The sequence below is a fragment of the Rhea pennata genome, chromosome 1, assembly GCF_028389875.1.
Source record: "Rhea pennata isolate bPtePen1 chromosome 1, bPtePen1.pri, whole genome shotgun sequence".
In the NCBI taxonomy this organism is placed as follows: Eukaryota; Metazoa; Chordata; class Aves; order Rheiformes; family Rheidae; genus Rhea; species Rhea pennata.
The window spans coordinates 69,297,025-69,313,678 of NC_084663.1; the positions used below are offsets into that span (position 1 = coordinate 69,297,025).

Here is a 16,654-nt window from a genome sequence, read left to right on the forward strand (position 1 = left end):
GGAACGGAATTTTTCAAAAATATTAGTCTAATGCATTGCGATCTAAGCAGTAATGACTTTATTTTCTGAAAATGATCATTTCCCTCTTCCTGCAGAGAACAGAATTTCTACTTGGAAAGGAGCAATGGAAAAACAAGATTTAGCTTGCCTATAAAAATGTAAATGGTCTGTTTCTCTATTTAGAAGTAGCCATCGCTAGCTATAAAATTATGAAAGGAAGACAGTACTGGCAATTTTAAGAGGAAGTTTGTATTTTTACAACAGTTTTACAACAGTTTGGGTTTTGTACCCATACCTCCATTTCCCCAGTCTGGTAACTTCAGTTTTTTTCTCAGCTGATCAATAGGTAAGTAAGCATAATCGTCAGATGAACTATAGGAAAGGAAAAGGATTTAAAAAAGTAAAGCTTATCTGATCTATTAATTTATAATACATTTGTACCATGCTTTGGTCTCCTTTAGGAAAGAACTGAAAAATAATTAAGTCTATAAGCCTTCTAAGTGTTTTTTTGTTTTGTTTTATTTTTAAGGTGTGGCATCCTGAGATTGCCAGTAAGTCAAATAAATCAGTTTTATACAATCTTATTAGTTGTTGATCTCCAGTTACTTATTTTGCAGGCTATGTAGTATAAAGGAGGGTAAAAAAATATTGACTTGCGTCAAATGATCATCTGGCTTAGATCCTGTCAAATCACGAGTATTCCCTCATTTGTAAAGTCTTTCAGATGGATGTTTCAGTATTGTCTCCTCTTAGGAGAAAATTTTGATTTGATAGCTGCGAGGACACAAATGCAGACTTCTTGCATTGAAAATTACATGATCATTAGGAAATAAATATTGTGAAATACATCCATTAATTTTATATGACTGAGTTTCACTACGGAATTCTTGAAGACACATGGCATAATGTTTTTTTTTTCTACCGTGCTTTGAATTGCAAAATAACACCAGCCTATGAGAGAATATCATGTACTTGATCAGGAATATTATGCACGTATATATTGGCTGTGCTTCAGCAAACATGCTTAGCTTTAACTATGTGAATAATCTTGTTTAGTTGGTTAGGAACATACTGAAGTACTTCATGAATCTGGACACTTAAGAAAAATGATGTGTTGATTTTAGTGTATCACACAAAACAAGGCTAAATGAAAGCAATGGAAATGAGATGATGCTCTGATTAAGACTATTATCTACCTTTGGTGGAGCTTTATCTCTAAAATATCTCAGCAATAAGGAAGTTTCAGAAGTTAATAATGTTTAGCTCTGCTATATTGCATTTTTTTTCTCTTATTTTCCTCATCATATGTAAATGTTAGCATATGTTTGTTTTTCATGACCACTGCAAGCTAGGTAGAGTGGGTAGTGTAAGAGCCGAATTCTGCTTGAAAGAACTGTGTTACCTAGTAAAGTTGCATGACTTCTCAATGACGCTTCAGCCATTGGATTGTATTAACTGCTGGAGTGCAGGATAGATCTAGATTAGTTGGTGGACTAGAACATTCAACTGCTATTGATTTTTGTAGTAGTTTTATTGAGGCCGAAGTATTCCTGAAGCTTGGACCTCTTGTCATGTTCAGTGGGAATCTGCATTCCTGTAGCTAGCTGTCCTGGATGTGGCACACCTCTGAAAACGGGGAGCTCTTCAGCAGAGTAGAGTTCCTTTTAGGAACTGCCACCTCAGCTGGACAGAGCTATGATTTTCCTTTGAGGTAGTTCTTGGAGCAATTAAGGTGTTTTTTGTTTTTGTAAAGCAACAAGTTTCAAGTTACATTTAGCCATAATGGAGCTACTACTATATATATTGTGGAGACTGACTGTTTTACCCTCCCATCATATGCTATCCTTGGTAAGGATTCATCTGGCAGGCAGTATAGAATTAAAAACCCCAAACCACCCCCCAGAATAAACATCCTCTCTCAAAACCACTGTTTAGAGATTAAGAAAAGATGGAACAAAATTGCATAGTGTCACTTGCAAAAGCATGACATTTTCCAGAGGTTTTGCGGAGCTTTGTCATATCTCCTGCTCAAGCCAGTAAATCGAATGAATACTCTTAAACACATATGCTGATTGTGTTGATTAGAGGGTGAACAGGAGAGTACAAGTCCAGTTTACTGTGTATTTGTCTAATTAAATATAGCTTGCAAAGCCAACTGCTCTGTGTGTGATCTCTGCATTCACCTGGTTTAATAGATATAAAGGTGTTTGGGGCCTTAAGACACCAGCCTTTCATCTTCTGGGTGTGTAGACATTAGGAAGTCTTGTATTTTCCATACCACCATAAATAAAAGAGAACTGGAGCCCTAGAGCTCCTGAGTGGTTTCTCAATTGTGTCACTCCAAGTGGGATTTCTGAGCCTATTCCCTAGGCAACTCTCCAGTGATCCTGCTGAGGCATCTCTTGGAGGGAATTACCAATCTCACTGCCCGCTGCCCAAGCTGCTACCATTTATCCAGCTACTACTCAGAGGTGGTTGTTCTATCACAGTCACAAAGTGGCTTAGTACCTGTAAAGATGAACAAACAACCTACCACCAAAAGCTAGGTAAATGCATTCCAGCAGCTATGCAGAAATAGCCAAACATTTTTGCATCTTTGACTAGAGGCAGCCGGCAATTAAGGAATCATATTGGTCTACAGCCAAAAAAATATGAAATTCCTGCAGATACTTTTTGTCAAGTGAATCATGGGAGCATAATCGTATTTGGTTCCACATTAATCATTCTAGTTTGTTTTTTCTCTAAAATTCTCGGGTCTGTGGCTGATGCTTTCCAAGCTATTCTTCAGCTTCACCAGAGACATTCTCAGGATTGCATTATGTATCCCATTGGGATACAGTGATGGCAGCAGGCTCAGGTGAATGAAGCAGTTTCCTCTGGGGGCAGAAGTAGCTCTTTTCCTCAGGCAGGACCCCCGATTCCTGCAGACTCTACCAGAACTGCCCCTTCCCCGTTGGGAACTCCTCCTCCCTGCTGGAACAATCACTAGAGAAAGTAGAGCAGCTGCAAGTCAGCTTAGTCAACAGCACAGCAGTACCTAGCCAGCTGCAGAGAGGATCATGATCTGGATGTCTTCACTCAAAATCATCCTTGTTGTAAAGCTCCTCTGCCTTTGCTGCCCTCTTCGTTCCTCCATAAACACTTTTGTCTTTCCAGCACCTGTGGTAACCCTTCGGTTACTCAAAGAGTTCCTTGGGAGCTGAAGAGATAGCATCTTCCAGCCAGGCTCGGGGGCATCACAACTGGTGAGATATGTTATTAATGCTTGTGTTAGGGTTTCGTTTGTTTGTTTTTCTGAAGATATTTTCTGTTCAGTTCAGGCTGTTGTTATCATGAGCAGCACTTTGGGTTTATCTTAGTCTTGATCAGTGCTTAAGGTCTGATGTGAAAAGATACTCTTCTAGGCTGGTTAGCATCCAACTTAATTTAACATGTTGGGAAGATATTTCATGGTAGCCCTTGGCTGAACTGACTGTCAGAAATTGGTTATTTGCGAGCAGAGACTTCCACCTTGATATTTTCTTTTGTTAGTGTGTTTTTTGGAATAAGGGTTGTGAGTAAATATGTGTACAACAGTCTAGCTTTCTGGAATGCTGGAGAAACTGTTCTACATTGTGGCTCTCATGCGGTCCCTAGATACTACCAGAATGGGAAGGGAGCATTGCTTCCCTTGACAAGGCCTAACTCTCATTTATCTTTGTCATTAAAACTATGCGCTGTCATGAGAGAATCTCTGCACATACACTTTTCCCCTCCACCCCCAGCTGTACATGCAGGTACAGACTGAGATAATTATTTCAGCTCAACAGCCACACTAGCCTTTCTCCTAAGTAAAGGTTGTGATTATGGAGACTATTATATGTCATTAAGATAATAATATTGCTGAATATATAGCAATGCCAACGACTGTATATTCCCTAGGTCTTCTGGTTTTAGTTTGGTTAGGGATATGTAAAACAATTCTACTTGCCAGGTGGGAGAAAATTTGCCTGGCTTTCAAAAGATTGTTGTGTCAGCACTTGATAGGAGTCTTGCTAACCAATAATAATAATAAATGTTCCCAGGCTATGCTTGTTTTATAATTGTGCTTTAGCACAAATTGCTGCAAGTGAGGGAGCTCCATCATTGTAAGTACACAGGTGGAGGCTATAATGCCATATGTTGCAAATGGTATACCACACTGTTCTAAAAGGGTGGAACATTTATGCAAAATAATGACCAAATACAGAGTTATAAAAGTGAAGACTAGGGAAAACAATAAAAAAGGATTTAAAAAATCTGTGAGGAAGACTTTTTAATCAGGAACTAAGGAAGAGACTGGCCTTGAATCGTTACTTGCCTCACAGTGGAGCTTGCTGAGCAGCTCCCTGAAGTGACTGATGCTGGGCACTGTCAAGGCCTGTTGTCTTAGGGATATCACATATCTGATCCTTCTTGACTTTTCCTGTGACAGCAATATTTGCAAATGTCCCAGGAAGTCGCAGTGATATGCATGGCAGAACTGATGGCTGCATGTCTGCATTAGCCCTCAGCGAGTGAGCAGCAGGCAGAGCCTTGCCTTTGACCAGTGATGCCTCTCTCATGCTATTTTCTAATCAGCCTTTTATGATAACTAGAGTTCATCAGGCAGATCATTATATCCCTCACCCACTCATGCTTTGTCAGTCTTTTAGAACATTTGCAAAGCCCCAAGCATGGCAAAATCCGGAGAACATATTGAGTTTGTGTGGTCAGCCGTAACTTGCCTGTTCTGCGCGCTGGCTGTCACAGCCTTTGTCAGGAGATGAGGGCAGTGAGAGACAGAGCGAGCTGGTATGAAGCCAGGAGTAACAGAAACCTAAAAGTGATAGTCTGTTGGACAATATTGGCTTCCAAATACTTTTTTATTTGGATGTGGAAGTGTAAAGGCTCAAGTTTCAGTCCTTGGGAATAATTAATCCCTAAACAGTGGAAAGCAATACAACATGCAGTGGGTGAGCTGTGCTGATGAAGGCAAGTAAGAGCAGAATTGTGTTGGGGGCTGTTAACTATGCTGACTAACAGAGAGTTGGTTAATTCTGAAGGAGAGTGTTTTGGGCAAATTCCCAGCCTTCAAACGCCTGCAGGCAGACTTGTCCATATTTGTGGTATACTTGAGGTCTGGTGTTCCTCCTTTGGGCCATATATTTTAAGAGGAAATGTTACTGGAAGGAAACATTGTTGCAGAGTAACAGTCTTCTCTGAAGCACTTTCCAAAGAAATTTAAAGGCCAAAGGTCTTATTTTTTCAGGGCAAAAGACAAGCATCTTTGAACTTTTGCTGTTATAAATAGCAATTGGCAAGGCAAGGCAAGGCACTAAGGATGGATGCCTGTGAGATTATATCAGAAATTATTATTCCCCAAACCAAGTGAAGGCAACAGTCACCAAAAAACCCCCATGGCAAATAATTGTAATAAAACTTGTGAGTTTTTCCTTTCTCTGCTCAGGTGCTGCTAATTTCTCCTCCATCCTAAAACGAGCAAAAAATGTGTCTTATTCCTAATAATGGATGACAGTTTGACACTAGGGGAATCTCTTCTAAATACATTGTTTTTAGTCATATTAGCAGCGATGCTGATTAAATACACACTAGACGAGTGCAGATGATGGGAGAAAGTGCAGGCTGCTGGGGGGATAGCCACTTAACTGGGACTTGGGAGGTTCTGCTGTTGGATGACTAGCAAGGTTTGGGCAAAAACCTGCAATTATCCATGCCTCTCTTTCCCCAGCTATAAACAGAAGGAAGGATTGTTGCATTTCTTTGAGAGCTACTGTTTAAAAATGTTGTATTACCTTCAGCTGAGGACAAAATTTGGTCGTGATATTGGTGCTACATAAATGAGTGTTAGCTAGTCTAATAAATTAACAGATTAGTTTGCTTCGCACAGTGAAATTCAGCCTCTCACAGCACAGGCGTTACGAAGCTCAGCATGCAGTTTTTGCATCACCACAGACTTAACATGAAACTGAAGTAATGCAAAAGCCCTGCGTTGCCTCTCTAGAGAGGCTGAAGGGCAGAGTGTTAGTAATAACCTGGCATTTCCAAACAGTAACTGCATACATAAACCCAGGGGTCTGCTCAGACTTGCAGGGCACCTCTGCTGCATGCTATGGGGCATCTGTCCTGCTCATATGCATCTACAGTGTAATACCTGAATGTGAAATTAAAAAAAAAAAAAAAAAAGAACATTCACTGCATTAATTCTTAGGAGGGGGGAGGGCAGTTGCTGATTTGCTTTCTAATTTTCTGTTTCAGGCTAGTAATAAAAGTGTGTGGAAAATGTGGTAGTAATTATATTAGCTAAGACCTCAATTACTCAGGAAATCTAAAATAGTCTTTTTCAGACACTATTGATGTGCCTTTGTGTAGATGTATATTTTTCTATTAGTACTGTAGAGGAAAAAGCAAATTAACCCTCTAATGGTATTCTAAAATCTTATTTTTCCCTACCTATGCAAGATAGGCATTTAACTTTTTTCAAGGTTATGGCTAAACTCTAAGATGCTTTAAGGTCTGAGGAATCTAATAGATATCCCATTGTAAACTAGTCAAAACCACTGTGTTATTTATTAATTCCCACAATCTTTTTTTTTTGTCCTGAGCTATATTATTTTACAAATAGTTCGAATAGTTTAAGAAGTCTACATTTTTACTGAATGCTCTCCACACCTCAAAACCTGTAATTAATACTCAGCACTGAAAAAAAAAAATCCCCCCAAACCCACCCTCTGGGTATTAAATGACAAGGGAATTGCTGCCTATTTTTGGTGGTTGTTGGTACTATCATGTATGCTAAAGTCATTCCAGCCAAGGGCATGTGGCAATAATGGAATTTGATGTACAATCATTTTTAAGGAACAGCCTGTGCCTTGTTAATATAATCCATAAAAGGCTTCCAAACTTCCTGAAATCAGTCCTTTCTGTTTCCAAGTCTGCGTATGATCTCATAGGAAATGATCTGGGAGAGGCCGGCTAACCCTTTTGCATAATCAAGGTGGTATTGTTTTTGTAATGCCTAAAGTTATGTATATCCGTGATACAAGTTCAGCGATCCACTTTTCCTCTGTAGCCAAATCCCTGTTATCAGACTTTGCAGTGATTGCGGTGGCATTAGATAAAAGAGTAACTGAGAGGACTGAAGTGAGACTTAAAGACTGGCCGTGATAATGTCGTTCGTTTGCTTTGTCACCCTTTTTCCTCTTAAATGTTTAAAAAAATCCTCAGCCATGTGCTGCCAAGTGAAATCTGAAAGAGGGGAAAAAAACAAATAGCGAATACAAATGGACAAGGTTTATTTTGCGGTAGACTCAGAGATAGAGTGGCAGGTAAGCAATCTGTGCATTGCTAAGTTTTATAAGCTACAGTAATAGCAAGAAGGATGGTGAGGAAAATATCTGCCCTGTGTATGGATGTGATATTATATAACTTCTCGGGAAAATTAGCAGCAGATACAGAACGTGTGTTGTACTGGAGCCCTTTAAACAGCCCCAGAGAGATGTTTTACATAAATGCAGAATACCTCATGCAGTGCGTGTTGAAGTTTCTTTTATATCCTTGGGATGCCCAGGGTTTCCTTAATATATTTAGCCCAAGAAGGGAAACACTCCAAGGAACTTCTATCTCTGAAAGCCTTGTATGGCAGCTAGCGTTAATCTTTGTTGGCTGGGGAACAAGAACAAAAAGATCTGTGTTTTGTAACTGTGTAGAAGTACAATTATGGTCTAGCTAATGTGAATGGATAGTAATGGCACTGAACTGAAATTGCAGTGAGCCTAAGCAGAGGGCTCTGTGGCACTCTGCTTACTGCAGAGCTGTTAAGTTTGGCACTCCGCTCTGGGCTCCAGTCAAACATTTTCTTAACCATATTAGGTTATATGGAAATTGGCCAAAAAGCAATGGGCTTTTGATGTACTTACTGTTTGTGCACATATCTTATGGTGTAGGTAGCCACTGCTTTTCTTAAGAACTGGTGGGTTTAATAAAAGAAGATGAATGGAACCCTTTAAGCATGGTCACTGAAGTTTGATAGCCAAAAAAAAAAAAAAAAAAAAAAAAAAAAAAAAAAAAAAAGGCATTTTCTAGGACGAAGGAACCAAAATTTAACATTATGAAAACAAAAGTTAGTGTTTATCTACAGATTGAATCCCAATTGCCCACCTTGGAAATTAGACCCCAAAGCTTGGTAGTTGAATATTATGCTGTTAGATGAAAAACAGACTGCAGTGAACCTGAGTGGCTAAGGCAAAAGCATATGTTCCCTTTGGCAGACTCATCAAGGCCATGATAGCTTCCAGCAGAGGAATAGGGTGAGCAAGTGAATCAGTGATTCTTGAAACTGTTGCAGTTTGTTGCTTGAGGTTTCTTTTCTCTCTCTCCCCCCCCCCTTTTTTAAAGGAGGGGAGGGAAAGAAAGCAAAGATGAAGAGGAGAAGCAGATAATATTGAGTTCCCGTATCCTTTCAGATCATCCCAAAGCCAAAAAGAATGGACGCAACATTTATTTTCGGGAGCACCTTAGGAGAGTGCCCCTGAGAGACTGGAGCATCTGGTGGATGTCCCTCACAGGACATTGTGCTATGGTATGCACAGGGCTAGCCTGTGTGTGTCAAGGAGATCCTGATCAGAAACATAGCCAGGGTAGTACAAAAGCAATGAGCTTGACACATCTGTGACCCCTCAGTTACTGGATGCCTGAAGTTCCACTAACCAGGGCGCAAATATTTAATTTTGGAAATTTCAAAATGTGTTTTCACCCAAAACTTTCAAAATGGAGTGTTCTCAGGATTTAGCTGACAATTTCTATGTTCTTAAGAAGAACCAAAATTTGAGAAGTATGAATGCTGAAGCATATTATTTAGTCAGGTCTAATCTGCAGTCCAGTAGATTTTGCTATTAAAAATGACTTTCTTGACCAGTATATCTGTTTCCATTATTTTATTATTATACTACTACCTGTAGCTATAAACTCTAGCTTCTCTGAAATGATTTTGTCCTTGCTAATACTGTTCTAATAGTTGCTGAGATTTTTCTCATCCTCTTCTTAGGATTTAGTCAGTGGATGCATCCTTAGCTCTTTTAATATTTCTTTGTCAGTCCCTCTGCTTGCTTAGTGTTTTTATGGCTCACCTGTGATCTTCCTCTGGATTATCATCATCATTCAGGAAGTGAGTTCTTCAGAGTTGAATGAAGTATTCCAGGAGTGACCATCACAGAGCTGTATTAGGGATATTACCTTTCTGCCCTGTGTTGTTGCCTTTTGTAACTCATTTAATATTGCTTGGAGTCTTTCTCCTACCACATCGTGCAGTGATTTGATGCATACATCCAAAAAATTGGAATAACATGTCCAACTTTAAACCCTTTGAGCTTTCTGATTGTGAATTTTAATGGCATTTTTCAAAGATGCAAATTTGGCGGAAAACATGTCCTTGGCTTTTAGCTAAAGGCAACAAACAATGTGTTTTCAGGAAGCTGGGATCATTTGAGGAGTTCTGACCCTGGTTTTGCTGCTGAAGTGTGTGACAAGTCACTTAATGTCTCAGCCCTTTGTCTTTATGGGTTAGAAAATGATGACTACGTAGTAGCTACATTTTGTAAGGCTGCTGTCAGGGTCAGTTCAAGTTTGTACGTTAGTGGAAAAACATAAAGACCTGCAAATGTAAAGTATTTGGGCAAAAGGCTGCAGCAAAGCACATTACATGACCTGTAAGCTTATGCTGTCCAGGCTTGTGGAAATCAAGGAGGACCATCGTGTTTGTGTATAATCATTTATCACCTTGTTTGCTGAAAAGAAAAGAAGAACTAAATCAAACAAAAAAGGGTGAACTTTATATTGGGTGTAACTCCTGCAAAGTTCACCAGAGACCTGTTAAGAATATATTCTTAACAGGTTCAAATGTGCTTTGTTGTTTTGCCCAGCTGTTGATTTTTATTTTAAGAGATCTGCACAAGCAAGCATATAATCAGCTGAAAGTCTTAGAAAGGGAAGTGAACCTGTCTTTTATTTAGGTATGTTTATTATCAGCACAATATCAATGCAATATTATCAAAATAAAAAAAATACTGAACAATTGGGAGTGGGGCATGGAAAGAATAAAACAGTATTTTTACATGTACTCTGAGCATGTGTAAATGATGAGATGTCGTAAATGCTGCCTCTGGACCAGGCTGGTGATCCACTCACTGGCACAGCATCTGGATTAAAGATGTGTGTCATGCCCTGCTGCATGGAACAGGCGCACCCAGAGAGCTTGTCTAATTCTCTCTGCTCATCATCTTTATGAGATACAATGCTAGTGAGCATTTACGCAGAAATCACTGCAGAAATATCCAGTTGATGTGAATTTGTGAGGAGCCGGTGTCTATTGATGCTATATACTCGTAGAGGGGCTTTTCCAAGTCTTGCAATAGCTCTGACAGCCAGGCTGACTCCTGGGCAGAGTCTTTTTAATCAGGTCCAGTTCTGCCTCTATGACTTGGGAGTTTTGCAGCAGTGGTCCCTGAGACATTTAGATACATCCATGATTTTTAGTTTTTTAATCTACGTTTATATTTGGAAGTGAATGCTTTGAGGTGGCTGAAAATAAACCTAATAGAAGAAAGGAATTTTCTCAGAGACAGTCCATTGTAAATGGACTCGTGTTAGAGTTAGGTTATTGATAGATTACAAAACAACTTGTGTGAAAATACTGCTCAGGTGAAGGCTATTGCTCTGTGTTTCGTAGAGACCAGAACTGTAGATGAAGACTGAAAGGATGGTGGATGAAAGGCTTGAAGAATGCAAAGAGGACATTGTTCGTGACTATTTCTGTTCTTCTGCAACCTCCAGAACCAGTCAGACTGAGGCAAAATAATTTGAAATGCAACCTCAGTGCTGTATTCACTCAAAGCAAATGGGAGAGGGGTGATGAGTGAAACACACTTGTTTGTTCTCATTTTAGATCCAGGGAGGAAAGGAGCCCTGTTGCAGGGCTCTAGTTTAATTCTTGCAAAAAACATTTCTATGGAATTTAGGGCCAAGGTGGACCCTCTCAAAAAAAGCTACTGTCTAAAAGACTTGCCTGCAAAATTTTCTGAGGACAGTTTGTAAATGTCGGCCCTGTTTCATCTGAGTCCTGGTTCACCTTTAAATACAAGAGGAACGTGGTCCTGATTTGGATCTAAAAATGCTTCCTCTCTATCCTGTCCAGCTTGCACGTTAAAATGAATGAACCATGCTACACTTGCTGAAAGTGTACCCTGAGTTTCTATGGAGTCTGAGCAGCCTTTGCAGAAATACTGCCTGTCACAGTATTGCTGTTGTCAGTAGCACAGCTAACTCAGTTGTTACTGGCATCTGCATGTGGGCCTCTACTTGGCTTCATCCCAAACCATCAAAACTGGCCTAGTGGATTGAACTGTGAGAGCAGAAGCAGGAATTAAGCAAAAATTCTTGTTTTTCTATACTTAGGTTGTTTCAAATAGGAAAACTAGACATGGAAGAACCAGATTAGGCAAAATATGCTTCATCAGGAGTATCTGCATGCCAGTGATACTATAAAGCTCTGTTCAAACTATGTGGATATTCAGGGAGATAAAATTCCTGCCTGAAGTGTTTCCAACTTAAAATAGACATATGCAGAGGAGGAGGGGAGATGGGGACTGATTGGTCATAGAATTAGGGTTATAGTGTCTGTTTAGAAGAGGGCTGGATTTGGAGCCTGGTCCCCAGAAATGTCTTCCAGTAGAACATGCTATCGCCTCGCTGTTTAGCTGAACTCCCCTGATATAAGCAAAAGAGTTCTGCTTCAAGCTAAGGGTGGCTTGGAGCCTTAGACCCAATCCCTTTTAAGGTCAGATGACTTTGCTAAAGATATGCCTGTATAAAATGAATAAGCCTGTGAAAACAGAAAGGTTTGGGTGGCATGGCCAATGGAGAATGCAGATCTTTCCCAAGCTGCACACAAGTCTGGTTGGCAAAGCTGGCTACAGCCTGGCTCAAGCATCAAGTGAACTTCTAAATACAACAGTAGGAAATTTTTGGTTTCGATTTGTTTTCCTAGAGGTGAGCCAGCACTAATGAAGCTGAGATTTGGATGTGCTCTGGATCCAACCTCCTTTTATATGTGTGCATAATAGGGAGCTATTCTGAAGAAATGATTAACTCTGGCCCACCTATATTCAGAATATAATTCAGAATTTATGATACTGTTTTGGGTGGTTTGTTTCTATATGCCTCCTTCTATATGCTTCATTGCAACCTGTAACGTAGAGGGCTGAAGAATTACTGCTATGCTTTTTTGTGATCCGGAGAGAAAAGTCTTCCTATTTCTGTTTCTTTTCCCTTCTCTATCAAAATCTAAGTTAATCAAATTCTTGGCAAGATGATTAAGTAGCTCAGATGTAAAAGAAGATTTTCCTTTATAACTTTTACTAAAATGTGTAGTTGTGCCTGTGAAGAGAGCTCATGCTCCAGGGTGTAAGCTGAATGCTAAGGGATTCAGAAAAGAATTCACCTGTCTTATCATGCTTGTTATTGCACAGTTTGATAGGTGGATTGTGTCTTTGCTTCATCTTCTTCTGAATTTCTCATGCACACTCAGCAGGATACTGAGGTTGGTAGGGTAGCAGCCAGAGTGGGTATAGTTGATGTTATGATTGATCTAAACAGAAAACACAACAGAGGTCTGTAATAATAGGAGTAGGAATAATATAAGCAAAATTAAATATGTGGAGGAATGCAAGTGAAAGTAGTAGTGGTTGGGGGGAAGTTTCAAGGGCAGGAAATAGATATTCAGTAAAATTTAAGGTTAGTAACTGTCCATTGTCTCTCTTTAAAATCTCTCTTTAAATTTTCAGATTCAGTTTTTTTAAAAGGAAAAAAAACTGAATTAACAGACTTTAAAACTGTATGTTTTGCAAAAAAAAAAAAAAAAATCTGCATCTTGAGTTCATTACACTTCTATAGTTGTACGAGTCTGGCTTTAGACTGAAGTCTTGTATGTTGATTTGATTGTTATCTGTGGTTAACAATACAGTGTCTATCGGGTATCTTGGGTTCTGGTTTTGTTACATCTGTCATCAATATTTGATACCTTTTGGCTACAAGGCTATGTTGACTTGCCAGTTGAATCTTGGGAATCTTTTTCTGCAAGAGCTTCTGTGGAGGAGGTAGCACAACTGTATTCTTCCTCTGCCTTCCCATGGTCTTTTGAAGGGCTCCAGCTTACTGCTGTTCTTGTTCAAGTTATATATATATATATATACACATATACACATATACACACACATATATATACGTGTGTGTGTTTGTATATATACACACGTCCCTACATATATAAATATATATATATATATATATGTATGTATATGTATATATATACACACACACATAGGGCTTAGAGTGAAACTCTGGCTGATAGTATTACCAGTCATAGATGGTAGGCTAGAAAAATATTGGTAATTATTCTAGTCCGTCCCATTGATGCAAAGCAGAGATTATTACTTAAGTATTTTCTGAGTGATGTTTTCTGTTCTGAAAGCTTTCCCTGTAGAGCTTTGCAGTTTGCCTCAGTTGATCTGTTACTGTGCTTAATTATCCTTCTCTTTAGACAAGTTTTTCCTAGTGTTTCAATCACTTGGGAAACCTCTAGTGTCAAGGGGTGTGGGGGGGAAATCAATCTCTCTTGCTTCATGTTAAGCACCCTGTGTCTTTTCCTGTCCTCCTCAGTGGATATGAAGAATTTATCACTCTTCTCATTGGACTACCTGAGAACTGTGACCATGTTTTTAGCTCAGCAAACTCAGCTCTTCCAACCTTTCCATGGAGGCCCTGTTTCCTTGATATCTAACTTCTCTTGTCCTCTTCTGAACTCTCTCCAACTGGTCCACATTTTCCTGAGTGAATGCACCTGTGGAGAGACTCAGTACTGCAGAAGGGAACTGGACGGTTCTCAGTGTAAGGGGAATGCTGTTTTTATTTGCTTTATTTGCCACTATATGGTATTGTTCCTACAGTGGGATTCATTATCAGCCCCAAGTGTTTGGAGGATTTTTTTGTTTGGTTTTCTTTGTTTTTATTTATTTATTTTTTCAGAACTGAGAACTACTACCTAATTTATTAGTTTCCTATCTAATGCTTGTGCAGCCAGTTACCAAATCAATATCTTGATTTTTGGAGAGATGTAGCCTGCAAGTTTAGAAATCTCAAAGCTGGAAAGTGCCTGTTTTTGCATATTTTGATACTCTTAGATATTGCTTTCAGTTGTAATTCCCAGCTTTTATAGTTCTTTAAAGCTATTAATACCAAAATATAAATCAAAAAAAATCTTGATCTTTTTGATCAGCTGACTTGTGGCTGCCTAATATTATATTCAGCCACATCGTGACCCAGTGGCTTCACTGGATAGGTCAAGCTGAAAAAACAAAATAGCCTGAAAAACAAAATAGAGCAATAAGGGAAAATGGAAATGCATTCATGGAATGTTTCAACAAGATTTAGAAAGTGGTTAGGAGAACAGCAATTAAAGAAATACTGTATGAAGAGCAGGGTAGGTCTGGAGCCAAGCTTATTCAGCACCTCTGTGCACTTCATTTCTAGAATATGGATTTAGAAATCTTGAGAAGGAAGATGCAATGCTGTGATAGAAGAACAAACATGTTTTATTGAAAGTGGAGTGAGTCTTTTGGAAGATGTCATGTTGTCAATGTAGAAGCCATGCTCCCTCCATATAAAATGAACAGCTTAAGGCAAGAAGGTGCTTGCTCCTCTTACCTTCCTTGCCAACCCAGGAGTGAAAGACTTGAATCTTCAAAGCTGAATGAAGCCAACAAACTCAGAATAATAGTCTTACTAAAGGGTTAAACTTTCTTCAGTTGGTGAATGCTTAGCTACAGTTCAGTGTTGGAAATATCAACATTTACCTCTTAGAGTGATAACTGGTAAACTCTAGGATTTTACTGTGAGAGGAATAAGAAACTGCTGTTTCAAACTTTTCCATGCACTAAGTCAGTAAGGATGTATGTTTTTAAGCTCACGCTTGTCTTTATTTTTGAAAATGTGCTGAAAGTTTTCTTTCTGAACCTAGGAATGCCTTGTGCACATTACTATAGTATGCAAGTAGGCCTCAACTGAGTGCTAGATATTGTTGATAAAATTCTATTTGTGTATTATGGGCTTTTACAAAATGTTAATTGAAATCTGTTGAAAAATTAAACAGGTTTCAGGTCAGGCTCTGAATTATAGTAAGCATACTGAAAACTTTCAAAGTTGTGCAAAGGTAAATACTTGTTTTCTTCTTCACAGTGTTAAAAGATTGTAAACACATCAAGCATTTACTTAGTAATATAGTATCTGATTTGTATAGACTTAGGAAGAAAATTAAGCATTTTCCTTTTCCCTCCCCACCCTTTCCTCTAGGGCATTGTTAGTGTGTGTGCATATTTGATATGATCCAAACCCAAGGAACTGAAACAAATGTTTTCCACTGACTTGATAGATTTTGGTCATTTCCCTAGGGCTCTGGCATGGTAGTCCTGTCACTTTTCTTCCCTTAAAACTATCTTTAAGAGCTAACTGTCTCTGTTACAAAGGCTACAATGGATATTCAAGAAATGTCTAAGAAAAGCCATGCAAGTTGAAGTCCTCATCTCACTTGTAGGTCATGGTTCAGTGATAGTGTAAATTGTGCATTGGGGCTTGTAGTAAGTGATAAGAGACTTTGTAGCTGGATAGGGTAATGCAATGCTGATATAAACTCTCGGTGCTGATTCATATTAATAGCAAGTAAACTGACAGATTAACTTTGTACTGTCAGGAATTTTGGTGGATTAGGTATTGCCTTTGCTTGTAAAGCTGTCCCAAAGTTGATATCGAAGCATAGTGGTAGTGTAAACTGCCATTTCTTACCAGTTCTGAGGACTGGCTAATAGGACCGAAATGTGATCACAGATGATCAGATTTGCAGTGTTTGGTAATATGTTTGTGCACAAAGCTAATGACTGCAAAACCTCAGTCTAAGTATAACTCTGTAGCCACAGTCTTGAATTTGAACTACTTCAGTTATTTTTAGAATTATAGATAAATTAATGTACTTTCAAGTGAGAATATCTGAATGAACAGCATTACAAGACAGGAATTAACTGCTTGCAGTTACCATTTTTTATATGGGCCGATTCAATCTCTGCCCTTCATGGTACTATAAACAACCATTAAAATCATGCTGTGTGACAACAATAGGATATTTTTAGTGTTATTTTTAAGTATAACAATTGAAACATGGTTCAGATAATGACTAAAATACACATGTAGAAATGGAAAAAGAGAGAATCGCTTCAGATATCTCATGAATGTATAACAATGAGACCTCAGATTAGCGTCCCTATATTTACGGTCTTGAAGTTTCTAGGAATGTCTGTTAGATTAGGACCTCACAATGTTAACAGAAGTGATTTCTCTTGTCGTAGTGGAAGTTGTGTCTGTAGTTTCAATAATAAGATTGGTGCTGGCAAAAACAAGATGCCTTGCTTAATGATATTTAGGTAAAGTTGACATTAGGCTTGAATGTCATGGCTTCTGTAACAGTGCCTTGGCCACAGGATTGTCCTGTTTATCTAAATACAAACACAATAAAATCAACTAAAATAAATTGTCAATT

General features: G+C 38.8%; 1 protein-coding gene across 8 annotated transcripts in view; it reads left to right on the plus strand.

Moving 5' to 3' along the window:
• The window catches only part of CALD1 (caldesmon 1), a 197,220-nt gene that overhangs the window by 39,668 nt on the left and 140,898 nt on the right, over positions 1-16,654 (plus strand). For 2 of the 8 annotated variants that reach the window (XM_062591030.1, XM_062591054.1), the window contains exon 2: positions 3,157-3,245. The exons of the other annotated variants lie outside the window; for them this stretch is intronic. The gene's annotated coding sequence lies outside the window, so the exon portion shown is untranslated. The remainder of the gene's footprint in view (positions 1-3,156; positions 3,246-16,654) is intronic. 8 annotated transcript variants of the gene reach the window in all.